Genomic DNA, 5,546 nt, shown 5'->3' on the forward strand with positions numbered 1-5,546 from the left:
ATGCTTGAGAAATGACACCGTGAGATTCAGCTGGCTGTACGGATCATACACCCCATGATAGCGCTTGTCAACTCAGGGTAGCTCTACAAGTCTAGAGTGTCACCTGGAGTCACACCAGCCACGACAGACATTTCTTCCCCCCTGACCTAGAAAACAATCCCCTGCTCGCTTTCAGAGGTGCCGCTTAACCAAGTGTCTCCATAGGAGGACTATGCACGCATTTGACACTGATGAAGTAGCTACTAATCAAAGTGAAGGCTCCAACCTTTGAAACTTGCAGCTGTAATTAGTTCGGGGCTCAGGACTCAACTATAACTCCTTGGGTCTCATTCAAGGACCCAACAAAAGACTGTTTTTCTGACGTAGATTCAAAGTAGTCAATGTTAAAAAATGAATGATAAACTGATATAATGAGAGCTACTTCAGGGAATGTTACAACAGATCTGTGTTCATATAAGACAGAAGCAAAATACTTAGAGCTGCACTCCATCTAGTTTGGCCTAGATGACCTGAGATCCCTATGAGTGACCCCACCTCGAATTATGAGGATTCCAGTTTGTTTAGACTAATAAATCAGAATCAGTGCACATCCCACAGTAACAATTCATGAGTCTGGAGAGTAACATGCTGATCAAGAACAGGGTGTTGGAGAAACAGCTCCATTTCACCTCACAGTATGATACCTTCTGCAGAAGGAAGGCAGAGCTGTTTAGTAAGTGATAAAGTGCACAACAGACTTCCAGTGAAGAGGATCTCTACAGTGTGATTACAGAGCCAGAGGGATCCACACATGGCAAGGCACACCCCTGAAGTGTGCCAACTATTCAGCTACCACTGCACTAACTCTGCTCTAAGATCAATGACCAATCTGATTTCTGCTGGACTGCAGATGTTGCTGCCATATAATACCTACAAAACTGATAGGCAGGAAAATAAGCTGGGAGAAAAACATCCATGTACTGATGATATGTATTGGCCAGCACGCGGCAAATGCAATTCATGGTAGGAAATGCATTATTCTGTCCTTGCTGGGAATTATAAAGAATGGCAACATGTTACGTGATTGAAATAGTCAAGCACCTCCCACCCTCGGGAAGGATTCAAAGGAAGCCACAGTTATGCCTCAGAAAAGTAGAGAGCAAAACCACAATATCATGAAGAATTACAGTATTAATGTAATACTTAAATACCTGACCAGGGCAGAGTGGAGACAGTCCTTTGAGAGCCCCAAAGAAGGTGAAGGGAAGTGTCAGGTCATGGATCCATCCAAATGTCCAACTAGGAGCAGCCGGGAACAGGATCAGAGTTGGGACTGGGAACAAAGCTGCTTACAACACAGGTCTGGCACCCAGCCTTGAAAACTCCTCTGCCATTCAGGATCATATTAAGACACACCTATAGCAATGCTCAAGCTGGATGCTGGGATCTCTGCCTTGAGCTTATACAGGATGCTGCCCTTGAAGTGCATTTCACCTGATACAGGATGGCCACGCTTACCAAGTGTGTGAGCTCAGTGAGAAGAATAGTAGCTCACAACCGAAAGAGGTCTTTAAAAACAAAACAGACCATCATCAGAAATGTTCTTCTCGTTTCCCAGTGTCAAGATCACTGGAAGCCACACAAGCAAGGAGAACGATACCAGAAGGAATGGAAGAGGATCAGCAGACAGCACACCCAAAGAAATAAAAGTCATGTCCAGGAATGGGAGAACATTTTAGTAGCCTCTACCATCAGCTCGGCTGATGCTGGGAACAAAAAGCAGGCTGTAGTAAGCTGCATGGCCATGAGGCAGCGAGCGCAGGATCGAAAGGTGCCTTGGAAAGACTGTCCCGCCATATGCAAGTGCAACGTCTGCCATAGCTGTGAAGCTTCTAAAGCAGCTGCTGCCAGCATGGCAGAGGTTCAGACTCAGAAGCACTTCATTGTTCCTTGCTGTGTGTCCTGCCGAGCTGTGCTTGAAATCATCTCCAAAGCTGCACCCCAGGCTGAGTTCATTGCTTATGGTTCTAGCAAGGTTTAAGACACTCCACCTGTTTCAAGCTGCATCAGCCTCAGGACAGGGCAGGTTCCTACAAGAACCACAGGTACAAACCATACTAGGATGCACTATTTTCCAATGGAATTGGCTTTTGGGCTGCTGAGAATGAGCAAAGTTGTGCAATAAAACACATGGGAATGCCTGACCTGAAGCCCCTGTCTCCAATTCTTTCAAAACAAATAGAATGCAAAAATGAGCAGGCTTTAACCAGCCTTGGTAAGCAGCCAACACGGGCACATGGTTAGCTTGAGCAGGACTGGACAGCATATGGCACAGCGACCTGGCTCCTTGTGAATAATGGAGTATAATAAAACCTGTCAAACTGCTATTGGCAGCTAGGGTGAGGAAAAACCCTATGTGCACAGACAGTTTGAGAAAACCTGCTTGTCAGTGCCATGCAAAACATTTTGCAGCAGTAAATATACATGTGTAAAGCGTTTCTCAGGCTGGAGTGTTTTATCCTGGGTTCCCAAATTCTGTAGTAGTGCGGGGATGGCAAAAGTGAGGGGAACGCCAGTAGCTGGGAGCAACTTATACCAGGTGCATGGGGAGGTGAAGGAGAAGGGAGCCAAGAAGTGGGTCCAGAAGCAAGAACAGCAGGAGGAGCTGGAAGGGGTGGTTGGAAGACAGAGGAGAGCCATGGCCACCTGCAGGTGTGCTGTCTGCAAGCACATGGAGGGGACAGGGACTGTGGTGCATCCTCCACCAAGATGAGGCAGCCTCCTCCTGCCCTGGAGGCAAGAGTCCATGTTTTGAGAGCTAAACCTCCAAGGCAAGGAGTAAACAGCAGGGTTCTTTGCAATGCACCCACCCAGCCAGTGCCAGCAGGGAAATACAGGCAGGGGATGTGCAGCTCTTCACCTGTGAAAGAATAGCTGCTGTGACACCCCTACAGAGCTCCACCAGAGGGACATAAGTCAGAATTAACCTTCAGTTTTCAAATCTTGGACAGTCAGGCCTAGCCCTGGCTATAGGCAGCATCTCTGGAAGAATCTGAGTGTCACAAGGCCTGAGGACAGTTTGCCTTGAACTTGTCTGTGTCCTGCAATGCTCTGCTTCTTCTGGATTTGGGCAGCTACAGCAGTGCTCCTGCTCCTTCAGAGTCACTGGGAAGCAGGATCACTGCTTAGTCACTACAGCCTGCCATTTCAGGAGCCTCCAGTGCCTTAAAATGTTGCTGTTGCTGCCTAGGATGGCTGGTTGGTGGCATCAACGGCCTGCCTTCTCTCTGCTAAATGCACCTACACGGGAGCAGTAGCAACAATCTGGAATTCAGAAAGCCTACAAACAGGCAGCCCCATTTTAATTAGTTGAGTACAGAGACTAATTAATATGTAAATGAGGAGCTTACCAATATTAATCATCTGTTTTACTAGGCTGCTTCACTGAAGAGTTTCTAACGAATTCGCAGATGAAGCTTCCATGACATTAAAAATCAGCTGAGCACCTATATGACAATACTCACTGCCTAGAAGAGGGGAAGGCAGAAAGGGAGAGCTGGGTTTTGCTTTTTTGGAAGGAGAACAGCAGAGACTAAAACTAATTTCATCTCTGGCAATTATCGCATACGCTGACTGAGTCAACCTTTTCCAAGACCAAATTGAAAGCATTTCAGCAAGCTGGACATCAGAAAGCACTTGGAACAGTACCTGTATAGGTGTGTCTGTCTGTGCGTGCTCACATATGTGCTAGCAAAGCAGGACAACTTCACATAAAAGTGGTCTGTTTTTAACACATGTCATTAACACTCAATGCTGTGGAACATCAGCCCTAACTAAAAACAGGCTGATGTGGATCTGTAGTTTTCCTAGCTCTATTCCTGCTACTAATGCCTAAAACAAGAGTAATCAAAATCACACCCCTGAGCAACGATACTCTTTTCTCTGCTGGGTTTATGTTTTTACCCCAGGAACTTCTCAAATTCAGCCTCTGACTCTCATACATGACTTCAATGCTTGTGAGTTTCCCTGGATTCCACTGAAATCAAATAAGGAATGTTTTCACCTGTAACAAATCTGCCAAAACATCTTTGTACCTCCTGCTTTTCTTTTCATATCCCTTTACCCCCATGTTCCCCCCATTAAAAGCAGGGCTTACATTCTTGCCGTGTTCCTTTAAATGACTTAAAAAGTGAGCACGAGATGTGCAAATCTCTTCTTGAATCCCAGGTGGGAGCAGAAATCTGCCAGCAAGATACTTCAAAAAATTAAAGGCAGCCTTAAAAATGAATCCAAAAACAGTCTGGTCTTCAGTGCCAGCGAATGGGGCTTTGGATTAAAGAGGTTCCTGAGGTTGCAGAGCTGGAAAATGGAAATAGCTCAGCAGCACCTGCCATCACTCCTGAGATAGGCTTCTCCCTCCCAGCTGACCACACCGAGGATGCACATCTCATTTATTTAGAGAGAAGGCCCGGAGAAAGGTTCCTCATTCAGCTGCTCTTCATCCACAGGCAGGGAGTGTTTCCCTCCTGAGCTGGGGATACTGAGACTAAGGGGAAAGCTGTGCCCTGCACTTGCTCCTAATGCTCTCCATAAAATCCTTCCACTGCTAACTGGTAACTGGTTTTCCTCATTCGTCCTCCCAGCCCATCTTCTCTTCACTGTGATGCTTTTGGCTTCCAGCCTCTGGGGTGGTGCAGCATTGTCAGGGACGAGGGCCACACCTGGATAAGACACATCCTGATGGTAAGAGTCTGTCCCTGACTTGTGCAGGGTCAGAGGCACAATCTTCTCACTCACCTGCTCCATCCTACCCAGCAGATCTCTTCCACTCAGCACAGGCCTCCTCTCACAGCCCCCACATTGGCTTGTAATGCCCCAAAATGAACGTTTTCAAGAGTGATGAGCGACTGAAAATTGGCAAATGGAACAAAAATGTTTAGCAGGCTGTAGCAATAGCTGTTTCTAGCACAACACCCACAGCCACAGACAGAAGGAAGGCGAGTGCAAAAGATGGGGAGCGACAGTAAACACAGTCGAGTATTCAGAAAAGCAAAGAGCTCCCGTTTTTCTGGTGTGAACACATTAAACTAACCTCAGCTTTTGGGGTCTGCAAAACAAGCTCTTTTGAGCTTAATGCTAATAGGAATATTCTCCTGGGGAATGATGATCCCACCGATGGGAGGGGTGTTTTTACAGGTAAATTGTCTTGATATTAGCGATGCAAATAAGAGCAGTGTTGCTGAGGCTGGGTGATGGAAAGATGGAACTGTGTTGAAACTGACTGAGGAGGATCAGGCAGGGTGTCCTCTTTGTTGTTGCAAGCAGAACTGAGCAAGATGAAAACAACACAGGCAAGAGGTTTTGCAAACTTCTGAGGTCATTCTGTTGTCGTTTTAAAAGGGGATCATATAGGTTTTGTTTTTCCTATGACTTGCTTACTTTTACCAAGTGCAGAAAAAAAATCAGAAGGAGAAGGTGGATCTTTTTGTTCTTTGGAGGAAGCGAAGGGGTGGGGAATTGAGGGGGAAAGAGCAAGTCAGGAGAAACTGAAGGAATAAAGTGTCTCA

The 5,546-nt window shown here is 46.3% G+C and overlaps 1 long non-coding RNA gene across 1 annotated transcript; it reads right to left on the bottom strand.

The window, feature by feature from the left end:
- Positions 1 to 2,982: 2,982 nt before the first annotated feature.
- On the bottom strand, positions 2,983 to 5,044 carry LOC107319409. The gene is made up of 2 exons (XR_001557806.2): positions 4,777 to 5,044; positions 2,983 to 4,700 (listed from the first exon to the last, which is right to left on the bottom strand). It is a non-coding gene; the product is annotated as an uncharacterized LOC107319409 (long non-coding RNA).
- Positions 5,045 to 5,546: the final 502 nt, after the last annotated feature.

The sequence above is a fragment of the Coturnix japonica genome, chromosome 1, assembly GCF_001577835.2.
Source record: "Coturnix japonica isolate 7356 chromosome 1, Coturnix japonica 2.1, whole genome shotgun sequence".
In the NCBI taxonomy this organism is placed as follows: domain Eukaryota; kingdom Metazoa; phylum Chordata; class Aves; order Galliformes; family Phasianidae; genus Coturnix; species Coturnix japonica.